This window comes from Gymnoscopelus braueri, assembly GCF_963280865.1.
Source record: "Gymnoscopelus braueri genome assembly, chromosome: 2".
Lineage (NCBI taxonomy): Eukaryota > Metazoa > Chordata > Actinopteri > Myctophiformes > Myctophidae > Gymnoscopelus > Gymnoscopelus braueri.
In genome coordinates this window covers 6,204,146-6,226,362 of record NC_137604.1, presented here as the reverse complement: position 1 = coordinate 6,226,362, position 22,217 = coordinate 6,204,146, and positions in this window count along the sequence as shown.

Sequence of the window (22,217 nt, the reverse complement as noted above, 5' to 3'; positions counted from 1 at the left end):
TTCATTATAAAATGTAGGTCATTTATACAGTTAAATGTTCAATTGAGGCCAATGAACAAAGTTCACCACAATCCCAATACTGTCGCTGAGGACATATGCTGAATACAAGCACTGTGAGGGTCTTTGACGGCAGTTCGAATGACTCTGTACACACGAGGAACCACAATTCCTGTTTTCCCTGACCGGGAATCGAACCCGGGCCGCGGTGGTGAAAGCGCCGAATCCTAGCCACTAGACCATCAGGGACATACATACAGTGACGTTCAATCTCCTATGAATTATTATAAAAGGTAGGGCCTGTGTACAGTGAAATGCTCAATTCAGGCCGATAAACAAAGTTTGTCAATGTTTTTTTCTCAAAAGGATTCTCTCCCAAGCTGTAACTCAAGGCATATGCTGAATACAAGCACTGTGAGGGTCTTTGACTGCAGTTCGAATAACTCTGTACACACGAGGAACCACAATTCCTGTTTTCCCTGACCGGCAATCGAACCCGGGCCGCGGCGGTGAAAGCGCCGAATCCTAGCCACTAGACCATCAGGGACATACATACAGTGACGTTCAATCTCCTATGAATTATTATAAAAGGTAGGGCCTGTGTACAGTGAAATGCTCAATTCAGGCCGATAAACAAAGTTTGTCAATGTTTTTTTCTCAAAAGGATTCTCTCCCAAGCTGTAACTCAAGGCATATGCTGAATACAAGCACTGTGAGGGTCTTTGACGGCAGTTCGAATAACTCTGTACACACGAGGAACCACAATTCCTGTTTTCCCTGACCGGGAATCGAACCCGGGCCGCGGCGGTGAGAGCGCCGAATCCTAGCCACTAGACCATCAGGGAAATACTTTCTAGAAAAGTCCAATCTGCTTTAATTTATTATAAAATGTAGGTCATTTATACAGTTAAATGTTCAATTGAGGCCAATGAACATAGTTCACCACAATCCCAATACTGTCGCTGAGGACATATGCTGAATACAAGCACTGTGAGGGTCTTTGACTGCAGTTCGAATAACTCTGTACACACGAGGAACCACAATTCCTGTTTTCCCTGACCGGCAATCGAACCCGGGCCGCGGCGGTGAAAGCGCCGAATCCTAGCCACTAGACCATCAGGGACATACATACAGTGACGTTCAATCTCCTATGAATTATTATAAAAGGTAGGGCCTGTGTACAGTGAAATGCTCAATTCAGGCCGATAAACAAAGTTTGTCAATGTTTTTTTCTCAAAAGGATTCTCTCCCAAGCTGTAACTCAAGGCATATGCTGAATACAAGCACTGTGAGGGTCTTTGACGGCAGTTCGAATAACTCTGTACACACGAGGAACCACAATTCCTGTTTTCCCTGACCGGGAATCGAACCCGGGCCGCGGCGGTGAGAGCGCCGAATCCTAGCCACTAGACCATCAGGGACATACTTTCTAGAAAAGTCCAATCTGCTTTAATTTATTATAAAATGTAGGTCATTTATACAGTTAAATGTTCAATTGAGGCCAATGAACAAAGTTCACCACAATCCCAATACTGTCGCTGAGGACATATGCTGAATACAAGCACTGTGAGGGTCTTTGACTGCAGTTCGAATAACTCTGTACACACGAGGAACCACAATTCCTGTTTTCCCTGACCGGGAATCGAACCCGGGCCGCGGCGGTGAAAGCGCCGAATCCTAGCCACTAGACCATCAGGGACATACCTACAGTGACGTTCAATCTCCTATGAATTATTATAAAAGGTAGGGCCTGTGTACAGTGAAATGCTCAATTCAGGCCGATAAACAAAGTTTGTCAATGTTTTTTTCTCAAATGATTCTCTCCCAAGCTGTAACTCAAGGCATATGCTGAATACAAGCACTGTGAGGGTCTTTGACGGCAGTTCGAATAACTCTGTACACACGAGGAACCACAATTCCTGTTTTCCCTGACCGGGAATCGAACCCGGGCCGCGGCGGTGAGAGCGCCGAATCCTAGCCACTAGACCATCAGGGACATACTTTCTAGAAAAGTCCAATCTGCTTTAATTCATTATAAAATGTAGGTCATTTATACAGTTAAATGTTCAATTGAGGCCAATGAACAAAGTTCACCACAATCCCAATACTGTCGCTGAGGACATATGCTGAATACAAGCACTGTGAGGGTCTTTGACGGCAGTTCGAATAACTTTACACACGAGGAACCACAATTCCTGTTTTCCCTGACCGGGAATCGAACCCGGGCCGCGGCGGTGAGAGCGCCGAATCCTAGCCACTAGACCATCAGGGACATACTTTCTAGAAAAGTCCAATCTGCTTTAATTCATTATAAAATGTAGGTCATTTATACAGTTAAATGTTCAATTGAGGCCAATGAAAAAAGTTCACCACAATTCTTCTCATTCCAATACTGTAGCTGAGGACCTATACTGAATACAAGCACTGTGAGGGTCTTTGACAGCAGTTCGAAGAACTCTGTACACACGAGGAACCACAATTCCTGTTTTCCCTGACCGGGAATCGAACCCGGGCCGCGGCGGTGAAAGCGCCGAATCCTAGCCACTAGACCATCAGGGACATACATACAGTGACGTTCAATCTCCTATGAATTATTATAAAAGGTAGGGCCTGTGTACAGTGAAATGCTCAATTCAGGCCGATAAACAAAGTTTGTCAATGTTTTTTTCTCAAAAGGATTCTCTCCCAAGCTGTAACTCAAGGCATATACTGAATACAAGTGCATTGAGGGTTATTGACAGTAGTACAAAGATCTCAGTACACACGAGAAACCAGAATTCCTATTTTCCCTGACCGGGAATCGAACCCAGGCCGCGGCGGTGAGAGCGCCGAATCCTAGCCACTAGACCATCAGGGACATACTTCCTAGAAAAGTCCAATCTGCTTTAATTTATAATAAAATGTAGTTCATTTGTACAGTTAAATGTTCAATTGAGGCCAATGAACAAAGTTCACCACAATCCCAATACTGTCGCTGAGGACATATGCTGAATACAAGCACTGTGAGGGTCTTTGACGGCAGTTCGAATAACTTTACACACGAGGAACCACAATTCCTGTTTTCCCTGACCGGGAATCGAACCCGGGCCGCGGCGGTGAGAGCGCCGAATCCTAGCCACTAGACCATCAGGGACATACTTTCTAGAAAAGTCCAATCTGCTTTAATTTATTATAAAATGTAGGTCATTTATACAGTTAAATGTTCAATTGAGGCCAATGAAAAAAGTTCACCACAATTCTTCTCATTCCAATACTGTAGCTGAGGACCTATACTGAATACAAGCACTGTGAGGGTCTTTGACGGCAGTTCGAATAACTCTGTACACACGAGGAACCACAATTCCTGTTTTCCCTGACCGGGAATCGAACCCGGGTCGCGGCGGTGAGAGCGCCGAATCCTAGCCACTAGACCATCAGGGACATACTTTCTAGAAAAGTCCAATCTGCTTTAATTTATTATAAAATGTAGGTCATTTATACAGTTAAATGTTCAATTGAGGCCAATGAAGAAAGTTCACCACAAGCCCAATACTGTCGCTGAGGACATATGCTGAATACAAGCACTGTGAGGGTCTTTGACGGCAGTTCGAATAACTTCACACACGAGGAACCACAATTCCTGTTTTCCCTGACCGGGAATCGAACCCGGGCCGCGGCGGTGAGAGCGCCGAATCCTAGCCACTAGACCATCAGGGACATACTTTCTAGAAAAGTCCAATCTGCTTTAATTTATTATAAAATGTAGGTCATTTATACAGTTAAATGTTCAATTGAGGCCAATGAAAAAAGTTCACCACAATTCTTCTCATTCCAATACTGTAGCTGAGGACCTATACTGAATACAAGCACTGTGAGGGTCTTTGACGGCAGTTCGAATAACTCTGTACACACGAGGAACCACAATTCCTGTTTTCCCTGACCGGGAATCGAACCCGGGTCGCGGCGGTGAGAGCGCCGAATCCTAGCCACTAGACCATCAGGGACATACTTTCTAGAAAAGTCCAATCTGCTTTAATTTATTATAAAATGTAGGTCATTTATACAGTTAAATGTTCAATTGAGGCCAATGAAGAAAGTTCACCACAAGCCCAATACTGTCGCTGAGGACATATGCTGAATACAAGCACTGTGAGGGTCTTTGACGGCAGTTCGAATAACTTTACACACGAGGAACCACAATTCCTGTTTTCCCTGACCGGGAATCGAACCCGGGCCGCGGCGGTGAGAGCGCCGAATCCTAGCCACTAGACCATCAGGGACATACTTTCTAGAAAAGTCCAATCTGCTTTAATTTATTATAAAATGTAGGTCATTTATACAGTTAAATGTTCAATTGAGGCCAATGAAAAAAGTTCACCACAATTCTTCTCATTCCAATACTGTAGCTGAGGACCTATACTGAATACAAGCACTGTGAGGGTCTTTGACGGCAGTTCGAATAACTCTATACACACGAGGAACCACAATTCCTGTTTTCCCGACCGGGAATCGAACCCGGGCCGCGGCGGTGAGAGCGCCGAATCCTAGCCACTAGACCATCAGGGACATACTTTCTAGAAAAGTCCAATCTGCTTTAATATATTATAAAATGTAGGTCATTTATACAGTTAAATGTTCAATTGAGGTCAATGAAGAAAGTTCACCACAAGCCCAATACTGTCGCTGAGGACATATGCTGAATACAAGCACTGTGAGGGTCTTTGACGGCAGTTCGAATAACTCTGTACACACGAGGAACCACAATTCCTGTTTTCCCTGACCGGGAATCGAACCCGGGCCGCGGCGGTGAGAGCGCCGAATCCTAGCCACTAGACCATCAGGGACATACTTTCTAGAAAAGTCCAATCTGCTTTAATTCATTATAAAATGTAGGTCATTTATACAGTTAAATGTTCAATTGAGGCCAATGAAAAAAGTTCACCACAATTCTTCTCATTCCAATACTGTAGCTGAGGACCTATACTGAATACAAGCACTGTGAGGGTCTTTGACAGCAGTTCGAAGAACTCTGTACACACGAGGAACCACAATTCCTGTTTTCCCTGACCGGGAATCGAACCCGGGCCGCGGCGGTGAAAGCGCCGAATCCTAGCCACTAGACCATCAGGGACATACATACAGTGACGTTCAATCTCCTATGAATTATTATAAAAGGTAGGGCCTGTGTACAGTGAAATGCTCAATTCAGGCCGATAAACAAAGTTTGTCAATGTTTTTTTCTCAAAAGGATTCTCTCCCAAGCTGTAACTCAAGGCATATACTGAATACAAGTGCATTGAGGGTTATTGACAGTAGTACAAAGACCTCAGTACACACGAGAAACCAGAATTCCTATTTTCCCTGACCGGGAATCGAACCCGGGCCGCGGCGGTGAGAGCGCCGAATCCTAGCCACTAGACCATCAGGGACATACTTCCTAGAAAAGTCCAATCTGCTTTAATTTATAATAAAATGTAGTTCATTTGTACAGTTAAATGTTCAATTGAGGCCAATGAACAAAGTTCACCACAATCCCAATACTGTCGCTGAGGACATATGCTGAATACAAGCACTGTGAGGGTCTTTGACGGCAGTTCGAATAACTTTACACACGAGGAACCACAATTCCTGTTTTCCCTGACCGGGAATCGAACCCGGGCCGCGGCGGTGAGAGCGCCGAATCCTAGCCATACCACTAGACCATCAGGGACATACATACAGTGACGTTCAATCTCCTATGAATTATTATAAAAGGTAGGGCCTGTGTACAGTGAAATGCTCAATTCAGGCCGATAAACAAAGTTTGTCAATGTTTTTTTCTCAAAAGGATTCTCTCCCAAGCTGTAACTTAAGGCATATGCTGAATACAAGCACTGTGAGGGTCTTTGACGGCAGTTCGAATAACTCTGTACACACGAGGAACCACAATTCCTGTTTTCCCTGACCGGGAATCGAACCCGGGCCGCGGCGGTGAAAGCGCCGAATCCTAGCCACTAGACCATCAGGGACATACATACAGTGACGTTCAATCTCCTATGAATTATTATAAAAGGTAGGGCCTGTGTACAGTGAAATGCTCAATTCAGGCCGATAAACAAAGTTTGTCAATGTTTTTTTCTCAAAAGGATTCTCTCCCAAGCTGTAACTCAAGGCATATGCTGAATACAAGCACTGTGAGGGTCTTTGACGGCAGTTCGAATAACTTTACACACGAGGAACCACAATTCCTGTTTTCCCTGACCGGGAATCGAACCCGGGCCGCGGCGGTGAGAGCGCCGAATCCTAGCCACTAGACCATCAGGGACATACTTTCTAGAAAAGTCCAATCTGCTTTAATTTATTATAAAATGTAGGTCATTTATACAGTTAAATGTGCATATGCTTACATTTTTTATAAGATGGTCGGATCATCTGTGACAACACGTTGAGGAAACATCGGATTTTCATTTCGTTAAACCCAGCTGAATATTCAACACTTCACCACGGTAAACGCTACGCTCATGTAATGTTCACTGCATAAAAGCTGTGGTTCTCAAACCTTTTCAGGCCGTGACCCCCCAAAAGAATCATATTTGAACTGGGGATCCACATTTAGACAGTTTTTTGGTGCGCAACACAGCCCTCGTTTAAGTGAATTGCTTTCACCTGCTCTGCTGTTGGACTGCTGTGCGGAGTCGAGTGTGCGCAACAGGGCATATCTCCGCCAAGCCAGGGTGACCTACCCAGGCCCATGAAATTCGTATGCAGGCATAGTAGCCAATTAGAATGAAATCTGCAAAAACTGACTCATATACTGATACAGAACCATATTGGCTATATATTATCGCTGTCGGGTGGAAATCTTGTATGTTCCTTTTTTATTATTATTTAAAAACAATTAAAAATCATGAAAATAGCCAATCTACAAGCTGTAATTATTAATAATTAAGAAATACTATATTTTAAAGAGTGAAAAATCAACTAAAGTCATTATTAGTGCAAGTTCAATCACATTTCATTTGAATGAAAATACATTGTGGGGAAAATACATAAAATCTCTAATCTGTGAATCTAATGTGATTTATTATGACCTGTCTATACTTTTACATCTATGCCCCCCCCCCCCCCCCCATTTTTTTTTTTTTTTTAAAAGACTTTAAAAAGACTCGAGACTTGACTCGGACTCGACCCTCAAAGACTTGACTCGGACTCGACTCGACTCAACCCTCAAAGACTTGAGACTCGACTCGACTCGAGCCTCAAAGACCCGAGACTTGACTCGGACTCGACTCGACTCAACCCTCAAAGACTTGAGACTTCACTCGACTCGAGCCTCAAAGACTTGAGACTTGACTCGGACTCGAGCTCAGAGACTCGTGGACATCTCTGCTCTGTACACACGAGGAACCACAATTCCTGTTTTCCCTGACCGGGAATCGAACCCGGGCCGCGGCGGTGAGAGCGACGAATCCTAGCCACTAGACCATCAGGGACAGACTTTCTAGAAAAGTCCAATCTGCTTTAATTTATTATAAAATGTAGGTCATTTATACAGTTAAATGTTCAATTGAGGCCAATGAACAAAGTTCACCACAAGCCCAATACTGTAGCTGAGGACATATGCTGAATACAAGCACTGTGAGGGTCTTTGACGGCAGTTCGAATAACTCTGTACACACGAGGAACCACAATTCCTGTTTTCCCTGACCGGGAATCGAACCCGGGCCGCGGCGGTGAGAGCGCCGAATCCTAGCCACTAGACCATCAGGGACATACTTTCTAGAAAAGTCCTATCTGCTTTAATTCATTATAAAATGTAGGTCATTTATACAGTTAAATGTTCAATTGAGGCCAATGAACAAAGTTCACCACAATCCCAATACTGTCGCTGAGGATATATGCTGAATACAAGCACTCTGAGGGTCTTTGACGGCAGTTCGAATAACTCTGTACACACGAGGAACCACAATTCCTGTTTTCCCTGACCGGGAATCGAACCCGGGCCGCGGCGGTGAAAGCGCCGAATCCTAGCCATACCACTAGACCATCAGGGACATACATACAGTGACGTTCAATCTCCTATGAATTATTATAAAAGGTAGGGCCTGTGTACAGTGAAATGCTCAATTCAGGCCGATAAACAAAGTTTGTCAATGTTTTTTTCTCAAAAGGATTCTCTCCCAAGCTGTAACTTAAGGCATATGCTGAATACAAGCACTGTGAGGGTCTTTGACGGCAGTTCGAATAACTCTGTACACACGAGGAACCACAATTCCTGTTTTCCCTGACCGGGAATCGAACCCGGGCCGCGGCGGTGAAAGCGCCGAATCCTAGCCACTAGACCATCAGGGACATACATACAGTGACGTTCAATCTCCTATGAATTATTATAAAAGGTAGGGCCTGTGTACAGTGAAATGCTCAATTCAGGCCGATAAACAAAGTTTGTCAATGTTTTTTTCTCAAAAGGATTCTCTCCCAAGCTGTAACTCAAGGCATATGCTGAATACAAGCACTGTGAGGGTCTTTGACGGCAGTTCGAATAACTCTGTACACACGAGGAACCACAATTCCTGTTTTCCCTGACCGGGAATCGAACCCGGGCCGCGGCGGTGAGAGCGCCGAATCCTAGCCACTAGACCATCAGGGACATACTTTCTAGAAAAGTCCAATCTGCTTTAATTTATTATAAAATGTAGGTCATTTATACAGTTAAGTGTTCAATTGAGGCCAATGAACAAAGTTCACCACAAGCCCAATACTGTCGCTGAGGACATATGCTGAATACAAGCACTGTGAGGGTCTTTGACGGCAGTTCGAATAACTCTGTACACACGAGGAACTACAATTCCTGTTTTCCCTGACCGGGAATCGAACCCGGGCCGCGGCGGTGAGAGCGCCGAATCCTAGCCACTAGACCATCAGGGACATACTTTCTAGAAAAGTCCAATCTGCTTTAATTCATTATAAAATGTAGGTCATTTATACAGTTAAATGTTCAATTGAGGCCAATGAACAAAGTTCACCACAATCCCAATACTGTCGCTGAGGACATATGCTGAATACAAGCACTGTGAGGGTCTTTGACGGCAGTTCGAATGACTCTGTACACACGAGGAACCACAATTCCTGTTTTCCCTGACCGGGAATCGAAACCGGGCCGCGGTGGTGAAAGCGCCGAATCCTAGCCACTAGACCATCAGGGACATACATACAGTGACGTTCAATCTCCTATGAATTATTATAAAAGGTAGGGCCTGTGTACAGTGAAATGCTCAATTCAGGCCGATAAACAAAGTTTGTCAATGTTTTTTTCTCAAAAGGATTCTCTCCCAAGCTGTAACTCAAGGCATATGCTGAATACAAGCACTGTGAGGGTCTTTGACTGCAGTTCGAATAATTCTGTACACACGAGGAACCACAATTCCTGTTTTCCCTGACCGGCAATCGAACCCGGGCCGCGGCGGTGAAAGCGCCGAATCCTAGCCACTAGACCATCAGGGACATACATACAGTGACGTTCAATCTCCTATGAATTATTATAAAAGGTAGGGCCTGTGTACAGTGAAATGCTCAATTCAGGCCGATAAACAAAGTTTGTCAATGTTTTTTTCTCAAAAGGATTCTCTCCCAAGCTGTAACTCAAGGCATATGCTGAATACAAGCACTGTGAGGGTCTTTGACGGCAGTTCGAATAACTCTGTACACACGAGGAACCACAATTCCTGTTTTCCCTGACCGGGAATCGAACCCGGGCCGCAGCGGTGAGAGCGCCGAATCCTAGCCACTAGACCATCAGGGACATACTTTCTAGAAAAGTCCAATCTGCTTTAATTTATTATAAAATGTAGGTCATTTATACAGTTAAATGTTCAATTGAGGCCAATGAACAAAGTTCACCACAATCCCAATACTGTCGCTGAGGACATATGCTGAATACAAGCACTGTGAGGGTCTTTGACTGCAGTTCGAATAACTCTGTACACACGAGGAACCACAATTCCTGTTTTCCCTGACCGGGAATCGAACCCGGGCCGCGGCGGTGAAAGCGCCGAATCCTAGCCACTAGACCATCAGGGACATACCTACAGTGACGTTCAATCTCCTATGAATTATTATAAAAGGTAGGGCCTGTGTACAGTGAAATGCTCAATTCAGGCCGATAAACAAAGTTTGTCAATGTTTTTTTCTCAAAAGGATTCTCTCCCAAGCTGTAACTCAAGGCATATGCTGAATACAAGCACTGTGAGGGTCTTTGACGGCAGTTCGAATAACTCTGTACACACGAGGAACCACAATTCCTGTTTTCCCTGACCGGGAATCGAACCCGGGCCGCGGCGGTGAGAGCGCCGAATCCTAGCCACTAGACCATTACATTACAGTCATTTAGCAGACGCTTTTATCCAAAGCGACTTACAATAGGTGTATTCAACATAGGTAGGGAACGAAAACTACTAATCACCAGAAGTCTTTAGTGCATTTTCTGCAAACCATCAGGGACATACTTTCTAGAAAAGTCCAATCTGCTTTAATTTATTATAAAATGTAGGTCATTTATACAGTTAAATGTTCAATTGAGGCCAATGAACAAAGTTCACCACAATCCCAATACTGTCGCTGAGGATATATGCTGAATACAAGCACTGTGAGGGTCTTTGACTGCAGTTCGAATAACTCTGTACACACGAGAAACCAGAATTCCTATTTTCCCTGACCGGGAATCGAACCCGGGCCGCGGCGGTGAGAGCGCCGAATCCTAGCCACTAGACCATCAGGGACATACTTCCTAGAAAAGTCCAATATGCTTTAATTTATTATAAAATGTAGGTCATTTATACAGTTAAATGTTCAATTGAGGCCAATGAACAAAGTTCACCACAATCCCAATACTGTCGCTGAGGACATATGCTGAATACAAGCACTGTGAGGGTCTTTGACGGCAGTTCGAATAACTTTACACACGAGGAACCACAATTCCTTTTTTCCCTGACCGGGAATCGAACCCGGGCCGCGGCGGTGAAAGCGCCGAATCCTAGCCACTAGACCATCAGGGACATACATACAGTGACGTTCAATCTCCTATGAATTATTATAAAAGGTAGGGCCTGTGTACAGTGAAATGCTCAATTCAGGCCGATAAACAAAGTTTGTCAATGTTTTTTTCTCAAAAGAATTCTCTCCCAAGCTGTAACTCAAGGCATATACTGAATACAAGTGCATTGAGGGTTATTGACAGTAGTACAAAGATCTCAGTACACACGAGAAACCAGAATTCCTATTTTCCCTGACCGGGAATCGAACCCGGGCCGCGGCGGTGAGAGCGCCGAATCCTAGCCACTAGACCATCAGGGACATACTTCCTAGAAAAGTCCAATCTGCTTTAATTTATAATAAAATGTAGTTCATTTGTACAGTTAAATGTTCAATTGAGGCCAATGAACAAAGTTCACTGCAATCCCAATACTGTCGCTGAGGACATATGCTGAATACAAGCACTGTGAGGGTCTTTGACGGCAGTTCGAATAACTTTACACACGAGGAACCACAATTCCTGTTTTCCCTGACCGGGAATCGAACCCGGGCCGCGGCGGTGAAAGCGCCGAATCCTAGCCACTAGACCATCAGGGACATACATACAGTGACGTTCAATCTCCTATGAATTATTATAAAAGGTAGGGCCTGTGTACAGTGAAATGCTCAATTCAGGCCGATAAACAAAGTTTGTCAATGTTTTTTTCTCAAAAGGATTCTCTCCCAAGCTGTAACTGAAGGCATATGCTGAATACAAGCACTGTGAGGGTCTTTGACGGCAGTTCGAATAACTCTGTACACACGAGGAACCACAATTTCTGTTTTCCCTGACCGGGAATCGAACCCGGGCCGCGGCGGTGAGAGCGCCGAATCCTAGCCACTAGACCATCAGGGACATACTTTCTAGAAAAGTCCAATCTGCTTTAATTTATTATAAAATGTAGGTCATTTATACAGTTAAATGTTCAATTGAGGCCAATGAACAAAGTTCACCACAAGCCCAATACTGTCGCTGAGGACATATGCTGAATACAAGCACTGTGAGGGTCTTTGACGGCAGTTCGAATAACTCTGTACACACGAGGAACTACAATTCCTGTTTTCCCTGACCGGGAATCGAACCCGGGCCGCGGCGGTGAAAGCGCCGAATCCTAGCCACTAGACCATCAGGGACATACATACAGTGACGTTCAATCTCCTATTAATTATTATAAAAGGTAGGGCCTGTGTACAGTGAAATGCTCAAATCAGGCCGATAAACAAAGTTTGTCAATGTTTTTTTCTCAAAAGGATTCTCTCCCAAGCTGTAACTGAAGGCATATGCTGAATACAAGCACTGTGAGGGTCTTTGACGGCAGTTCGAATAACTCTGTACACACGAGGAACCACAATTCCTGTTTTCCCTGACCGGGAATCGAACCCGGGCCGCGGCGGTGAGAGCGGCGAATCGTAGCCACTAGACCATCAGGGACATACTTCCTAGAGAAGTCCAATCTGCTTTAATTTATAATAAAATGTAGTTCATTTGTACAGTTAAATGTTCAATTGAGGCCAATGAACAAAGTTCACCACAATCCCAATACTGTCGCTGAGGACATATGCTGAATACAAGCACTGTGAGGGTCTTTGACGGCAGTTCGAATAACTTTACACACGAGGAACCACAATTCCTTTTTTCCCTGACCGGGAATCGAACCCGGGCCGCGGCGGTGAAAGCGCCGAATCCTAGCCACTAGACCATCAGGGACATACATACAGTGACGTTCAATCTCCTATGAATTATTATAAAAGGTAGGGCCTGTGTACAGTGAAATGCTCAATTCAGGCCGATAAACAAAGTTTGTCAATGTTTTTTTCTCAAAAGGATTCTCTCCCAAGCTGTAACTCAAGGCATATGCTGAATACAAGCACTGTGAGGGTCTTTGACGGCAGTTCGAATAACTCTGTACACACGAGGAACGACAATTCCTGTTTTCCCTGACCGGGAATCGAACCCGGGCCGCGGCGGTGAGAGCGCCGAATCCTAGCCACTAGACCATCAGGGACATACTTTCTAGAAAAGTCCAATCTGCTTTAATTTATTATAAAATGTAGGTCATTTATACAGTTAAATGTTCAATTGAGGCCAATGAAGAAAGTTCACCACAATCCCAATACTGTCGCTGAGGACATATGCTGAATACAAGCACTGTGAGGGTCTTTGACGGCAGGTCGAATAACTTTACACACGAGGAACCACAATTCCTGTTTTCCCTGACCGGTAATCGAACCCGGGCCGCGGCGGTGAAAGCGCCGAATCCTAGCCACTAGACCATCAGGGACATACATACAGTGACGTTCAATCTCCTATGAATTATTATAAAAGATAGGGCCTGTGTACAGTGAAATGCTCAATTCAGGCCGATAAACAAAGTTTGTCAATGTTTTTTTCTCAAAAGGATTCTCTCCCAAGCTGTAACTCAAGGCATATGCTGAATACAAGCACTGTGAGGGTCTTTGACGGCAGTTCGAATAACTCTGTACACACGAGGAACCACAATTCCTGTTTTCCCTGACCGGGAATCGAACCCGGGCCGCGGCGGTGAGAGCGCCGAATCCTAGCCACTAGACCATTACATTACAGTCATTTAGCAGACGCTTTTATCCAAAGCGACTTACAATAGGTGTATTCAACATAGGTAGGGAACGAAAACTACTAATCACCAGAAGTCTTTAGTGCATTTTCTGCAAACCATCAGGGACATACTTTCTAGAAAAGTCCAATCTGCTTTAATTTATTATAAAATGTAGGTCATTTATACAGTTAAATGTTCAATTGAGGCCAATGAACAAAGTTCACCACAATCCCAATACTGTCGCTGAGGATATATGCTGAATACAAGCACTGTGAGGGTCTTTGACTGCAGTTCGAATAACTCTGTACACACGAGAAACCAGAATTCCTATTTTCCCTGACCGGGAATCGAACCCGGGCCGCGGCGGTGAGAGCGCCGAATCCTAGCCACTAGACCATCAGGGACATACTTCCTAGAAAAGTCCAATATGCTTTAATTTATTATAAAATGTAGGTCATTTATACAGTTAAATGTTCAATTGAGGCCAATGAACAAAGTTCACCACAATCCCAATACTGTCGCTGAGGACATATGCTGAATACAAGCACTGTGAGGGTCTTTGACGGCAGGTCGAATAACTTTACACACGAGGAACCACAATTCCTGTTTTCCCTGACCGGGAATCGAACCCGGGCCGCGGCGGTGAAAGCGCCGAATCCTAGCCACTAGACCATCAGGGACATACATACAGTGACGTTCAATCTCCTATGAATTATTATAAAAGGTAGGGCCTGTGTACAGTGAAATGCTCATTTCAGGCCGATAAACAAAGTTTGTCAATGTTTTTTTCTCAAAAGAATTCTCTCCCAAGCTGTAACTCAAGGCATATACTGAATACAAGTGCATTGAGGGTTATTGACAGTAGTACAAAGATCTCAGTACACACGAGAAACCAGAATTCCTATTTTCCCTGACCGGGAATCGAACCCGGGCCGCGGCGGTGAGAGCGCCGAATCCTAGCCACTAGACTATCAGGGACATACTTCCTAGAAAAGTCCAATCTGCTTTAATTTATAATAAAATGTAGTTCATTTGTACAGTTAAATGTTCAATTGAGGCCAATGAACAAAGTTCACCACAATCCCAATACTGTCGCTGAGGACATATGCTGAATACAAGCACTGTGAGGGTCTTTGACGGCAGTTCGAATAACTTTACACACGAGGAACCACAATTCCTTTTTTCCCTGACCGGGAATCGAACCCGGGCCGCGGCGGTGAAAGCGCCGAATCCTAGCCACTAGACCATCAGGGATATACATACAGTGACGTTCAATCTCCTATGAATTATTATAAAAGGTAGGGCCTGTGTACAGTGAAATGCTCAATTCAGGCCGATAAACAAAGTTTGTCAATGTTTTTTTCTCAAAAGGATTCTCTCCCAAGCTGTAACTCAAGGCATATGCTGAATACAAGCACTGTGAGGGTCTTTGACGGCAGTTCGAATAACTCTGTACACACGAGGAACGACAATTCCTGTTTTCCCTGACCGGGAATCGAACCCGGGCCGCGGCGGTGAGAGCGCCGAATCCTAGCCACTAGACCATCAGGGACATACTTTCTAGAAAAGTCCAATCTGCTTTAATTTATTATAAAATGTAGGTCATTTATACAGTTAAATGTTCAATTGAGGCCAATGAAGAAAGTTCACCACAATCCCAATACTGTCGCTGAGGACATATGCTGAATACAAGCACTGTGAGGGTCTTTGACGGCAGGTCGAATAACTTTACACACAAGGAACCACAATTCCTGTTTTCCCTGACCGGTAATCGAACCCGGGCCGCGGCGGTGAAAGCGCCGAATCCTAGCCACTAGACCATCAGGGACATACATACAGTGACGTTCAATCTCCTATGAATTATTATAAAAGGTAGGGCCTGTGTACAGTGAAATGCTCAATTCAGGCCGATAAACAAAGTTTGTCAATGTTTTTTTCTCAAAAGGATTCTCTCCCAAGCTGTAACTCAAGGCATATGCTGAATACAAGCACTGTGAGGGTCTTTGACGGCAGTTCGAATAACTCTGTACACACGAGGAACCACAATTCCTGTTTTCCCTGACCGGGAATCGAACCCGGGCCGCGGCGGTGAGAGCGCCGAATCCTAGCCACTAGACCATTACATTACAGTCATTTAGCAGACGCTTTTATCCAAAGCGACTTACAATAGGTGTATTCAACATAGGTAGGGAACGAAAACTACTAATCACCAGAAGTCTTTAGTGCATTTTCTGCAAACCATCAGGGACATACTTTCTAGAAAAGTCCAATCTGCTTTAATTTATTATAAAATGTAGGTCATTTATACAGTTAAATGTTCAATTGAGGCCAATGAACAAAGTTCACCACAATCCCAATACTGTCGCTGAGGATATATGCTGAATACAAGCACTGTGAGGGTCTTTGACTGCAGTTCGAATAACTCTGTACACACGAGAAACCAGAATTCCTATTTTCCCTGACCGGGAATCGAACCCGGGCCGCGGCGGTGAGAGCGCCGAATCCTAGCCACTAGACCATCAGGGACATACTTCCTAGAAAAGTCCAATATGCTTTAATTTATTATAAAATGTAGGTCATTTATACAGTTAAATGTTCAATTGAGGCCAATGAACAAAGTTCACCACAATCCCAATACTGTCGCTGAGGACATATGCTGAATACAAGCACTGTGAGGGTCTTTGACGGCAGGTCGAATAACTTTACACACGAGGAACCACAATTCCTGTTTTCCCTGACCGGGAATCGAACCCGGGCCGCGGCGGTGAAAGCGCCGAATCCTAGCCACTAGACCATCAGGGACATACATACAGTGACGTTCAATCTCCTATGAATTATTATAAAAGGTAGGGCCTGTGTACAGTGAAATGCTCAATTCAGGCCGATAAACAAAGTTTGTCAATGTTTTTTTCTCAAAAGAATTCTCTCCCAAGCTGTAACTCAAGGCATATACTGAATACAAGTGCATTGAGGGTTATTGACAGTAGTACAAAGATCTCAGTACACACGAGAAACCAGAATTCCTATTTTCCCTGACCGGGAATCAAACCCGGGCCGCGGCGGTGAGAGCGCCGAATCCTAGCCACTAGACTATCAGGGACATACTTCCTAGAAAAGTCCAATCTGCTTTAATTTATAATAAAATGTAGTTCATTTGTACAGTTAAATGTTCAATTGAGGCCAATGAACAAAGTTCACCACAATCCCAATACTGTCGCTGAGGACATATGCTGAATACAAGCACTGTGAGGGTCTTTGACGGCAGTTCGAATAACTTTACACACGAGGAACCACAATTCCTTTTTTCCCTGACCGGGAATCGAACCCGGGCCGCGGCGGTGAAAGCGCCGAATCCTAGCCACTAGACCATCAGGGACATACATACAGTGACGTTCAATCTCCTATGAATTATTATAAAAGGTAGGGCCTGTGTACAGTGAAATGCTCAATTCAGGCCGATAAACAAAGTTTGTCAATGTTTTTTTCTCAAAAGGATTCTCTCCCAAGCTGTAACTCAAGGCATATGCTGAATACAAGCACTGTGAGGGTCTTTGACGGCAGTTCGAATAACTCTGTACACACGAGGAACGACAATTCCTGTTTTCCCTGACCGGGAATCGAACCCGGGCCGCGGCGGTGAGAGCGCCGAATCCTAGCCACTAGACCATCAGGGACATACTTTCTAGAAAAGTCCAATCTGCTTTAATTTATTATAAAATGTAGGTCATTTATACAGTTAAATGTTCAATTGAGGCCAATGAAGAAAGTTCACCACAATCCCAATACTGTCGCTGAGGACATATGCTGAATACAAGCACTGTGAGGGTCTTTGACGGCAGGTCGAATAACTTTACACACAAGGAACCACAATTCCTGTTTTCCCTGACCGGTAATCGAACCCGGGCCGCGGCGGTGAAAGCGCCGAATCCTAGCCACTAGACCATCAGGGACATACATACAGTGACGTTCAATCTCCTATGAATTATTATAAAAGGTAGGGCCTGTGTACAGTGAAATGCTCAATTCAGGCCGATAAACAAAGTTTGTCAATGTTTTTTTCTCAAAAGGATTCTCTCCCAAGCTGTAACTCAAGGCATATGCTGAATACAAGCACTGTGAGGGTCTTTGACGGCAGTTCGAATAACTCTGTACACACGAGGAACCACAATTCCTGTTTTCCCTGACCGGGAATCGAACCCGGGCCGCGGCGGTGAGAGCGCCGAATCCTAGCCACTAGACCATTACATTACAGTCATTTAGCAGACGCTTTTATCCAAAGCGACTTACAATAGGTGTATTCAACATAGGTAGGGAACGAAAACTACTAATCACCAGAAGTCTTTAGTGCATTTTCTGCAAACCATCAGGGACATACTTTCTAGAAAAGTCCAATCTGCTTTAATTTATTATAAAATGTAGGTCATTTATACAGTTAAATGTTCAATTGAGGCCAATGAACAAAGTTCACCACAATCCCAATACTGTCGCTGAGGATATATGCTGAATACAAGCACTGTGAGGGTCTTTGACTGCAGTTCGAATAACTCTGTACACACGAGAAACCAGAATTCCTATTTTCCCTGACCGGGAATCGAACCCGGGCCGCGGCGGTGAGAGCGCCGAATCCTAGCCACTAGACCATCAGGGACATACTTCCTAGAAAAGTCCAATATGCTTTAATTTATTATAAAATGTAGGTCATTTATACAGTTAAATGTTCAATTGAGGCCAATGAACAAAGTTCACCACAATCCCAATACTGTCGCTGAGGACATATGCTGAATACAAGCACTGTGAGGGTCTTTGACGGCAGGTCGAATAACTTTACACACGAGGAACCACAATTCCTGTTTTCCCTGACCGGGAATCTAACCCGGGCCGCGGCGGTGAAAGCGCCGAATCCTAGCCACTAGACCATCAGGGACATACATACAGTGACGTTCAATCTCCTATGAATTATTATAAAAGGTAGGGCCTGTGTACAGTGAAATGCTCAATTCAGGCCGATAAACAAAGTTTGTCAATGTTTTTTTCTCAAAAGAATTCTCTCCCAAGCTGTAACTCAAGGCATATACTGAATACAAGTGCATTGAGGGTTATTGACAGTAGTACAAAGATCTCAGTACACACGAGAAACCAGAATTCCTATTTTCCCTGACCGGGAATCGAACCCGGGCCGCGGCGGTGAGAGCGCCGAATCCTAGCCACTAGACCATCAGGGACATACTTCCTAGAAAAGTCCAATCTGCTTTAATTTATAATAAAATGTAGTTCATTTGTACAGTTAAATGTTCAATTGAGGCCAATGAACAAAGTTCACTACAATCCCAATACTGTCGCTGAGGACATATGCTGAATACAAGCACTGTGAGGGTCTTTGACGGCAGTTCGAATAACTTTACACACGAGGAACCACAATTCCTGTTTTCCCTGACCGGGAATCGAACCCGGGCCGCGGCGGTGAAAGCGCCGAATCCTAGCCACTAGACCATCAGGGACATACATACAGTGACGTTCAATCTCCTATGAATTATTATAAAAGGTAGGGCCTGTGTACAGTGAAATGCTCAATTCAGGCCGATAAACAAAGTTTGTCAATGTTTTTTTCTCAAAAGGATTCTCTCCCAAGCTGTAACTGAAGGCATATGCTGAATACAAGCACTGTGAGGGTCTTTGACGGCAGTTCGAATAACTCTGTACACACGAGGAACCACAATTCCTGTTTTCCCTGACCGGGAATCGAACCCGGGCCGCGGCGGTGAGAGCGCCGAATCCTAGCCACTAGACCATCAGGGACATACATTCTAGAAAAGTCCAATCTGCTTTAATTTATTATAAAATGTAGGTCATTTATACAGTTAAATGTTCAATTGAGGCCAATGAACAAAGTTCACCACAAGCCCAATACTGTCGCTGAGGACATATGCTGAATACAAGCACTGTGAGGGTCTTTGACGGCAGTTCGAATAACTCTGTACACACGAGGAACTACAATTCCTGTTTTCCCTGACCGGGAATCGAACCCGGGCCGCGGCGGTGAAAGCGCCGAATCCTAGCCACTAGACCATCAGGGACATACATACAGTGACGTTCAATCTCCTATTAATTATTATAAAAGGTAGGGCCTGTGTACAGTGAAATGCTCAAATCAGGCCGATAAACAAAGTTTGTCAATGTTTTTTTCTCAAAAGGATTCTCTCCCAAGCTGTAACTCAAGGCATATGCTGAATACAAGCACTGTGAGGGTCTTTGACGGCAGTTCGAATAACTCTGTACACACGAGGAACCACAATTCCTGTTTTCCCTGACCGGGAATCGAACCCGGGCCGCAGCGGTGAGAGCGCCGAATCCTAGCCACTAGACCATCAGGGACATACTTTCTAGAAAAGTCCAATCTGCTTTAATTTATTATAAAATGTAGGTCATTTATACAGTTAAATGTTCAATTGAGGCCAATGAACAAAGTTCACCACAAGCCCAATACTGTCGCTGAGGACATATGCTGAATACAAGCACTGTGAGGGTCTTTGACGGCAGTTCGAATAACTCTGTACACACGAGGAACCACAATTCCTGTTTTCCCTGACCGGGAATCGAACCCGGGCCGCGGCGGTGAAAGCGCCGAATCCTAGCCACTAGACCATCAGGGACATACATACAGTGACGTTCAATCTCCTATGAATTATTATAAAAGGTAGGGCCTGTGTACAGTGAAATGCTCAATTCAGGCCGATAAACAAAGTTTGTCAATGTTTTTTTCTCAAAAGAATTCTCTCCCAAGCTGTAACTCAAGGCATATACTGAATACAAGTGCATTGAGGGTTATTGACAGTAGTACAAAGATCTCAGTACACACGAGAAACCAGAATTCCTATTTTCCCTGACCGGGAATCGAACCCGGGCCGCGGCGGTGAGAGCGCCGAATCCTAGCCACTAGACTATCAGGGACATACTTCCTAGAAAAGTCCAATCTGCTTTAATTTATAATAAAATGTAGTTCATTTGTACAGTTAAATGTTCAATTGAGGCCAATGAACAAAGTTCACCACAATCCCAATACTGTCGCTGAGGACATATGCTGAATACAAGCACTGTGAGGGTCTTTGACGGCAGTTCGAATAACTTTACACACAAGGAACCACAATTCCTTTTTTCCCTGACCGGGAATCGAACCCGGGCCGCGGCGGTGAAAGCCCCGAATCCTAGCCACTAGACCATCAGGGACATACATACAGTGACGTTCAATCTCCTATGAATTATTATAAAAGGTAGGGCCTGTGTACAGTGAAATGCTCAATTCAGGCCGATAAACAAAGTTTGTCAATGTTTTTTTCTCAAAAGGATTCTCTCCCAAGCTGTAACTCAAGGCATATGCTGAATACAAGCACTGTGAGGGTCTTTGACGGCAGTTCGAATAACTCTGTACACACGAGGAACGACAATTCCTGTTTTCCCTGACCGGGAATCGAACCCGGGCCGCGGCGGTGAGAGCCCCGAATCCTAGCCACTAGACCATCAGGGACATACTTTCTAGAAAAGTCCAATCTGCTTTAATTTATTATAAAATGTAGGTCATTTATACAGTTAAATGTTCAATTGAGGCCAATGAAGAAAGTTCACCACAATCCCAATACTGTCGCTGAGGACATATGCTGAATACAAGCACTGTGAGGGTCTTTGACGGCAGGTCGAATAACTTTACACACGAGGAACCACAATTCCTGTTTTCCCTGACCGGTAATCGAACCCGGGCCGCGGCGGTGAAAGCGCCGAATCCTAGCCACTAGACCATCAGGGACATACATACAGTGACGTTCAATCTCCTATGAATTATTATAAAAGGTAGGGCCTGTGTACAGTGAAATGCTCAATTCAGGCCGATAAACAAAGTTTGTCAATGTTTTTTTCTCAAAAGAATTCTCTCCCAAGCTGTAACTCAAGGCATATACTGAATACAAGTGCATTGAGGGTTATTGACAGTAGTACAAAGATCTCAGTACACACGAGAAACCAGAATTCCTATTTTCCCTGACCGGGAATCGAACCCGGGCCGCGGCGGTGAGAGCGCCGAATCCTAGCCACTAGACCATCAGGGACATACTTTCTAGAAAAGTCCAATCTGCTTTAATTTATTATAAAATGTAGTTCATTTGTACAGTTAAATGTTCAATTGAGGCCAATGAACAAAGTTCACCACAATCCCAATACTGTCGCTGAGGACATATGCTGAATACAAGCACTGTGAGGGTCTTTGACTGCAGTTCGAATAACTCTGTACACACGAGAAACCAGAATTCCTATTTTCCCTGACCGGGAATCGAACCCGGGCCGCGGCGGTGAGAGCGCCGAATCCTAGCCACTAGACCATCAGGGACATACTTCCTAGAAAAGTCCAATATGCTTTAATTTATTATAAAATGTAGGTCATTTATACAGTTAAATGTTCAATTGAGGCCAATGAACAAAGTTCACCACAATCCCAATACTGTCGCTGAGGACATATGCTGAATACAAGCACTGTGAGGGTCTTTGACGGCAGGTCGAATAACTTTACACACGAGGAACCACAATTCCTGTTTTCCCTGACCGGGAATCGAACCCGGGCCGCGGCGGTGA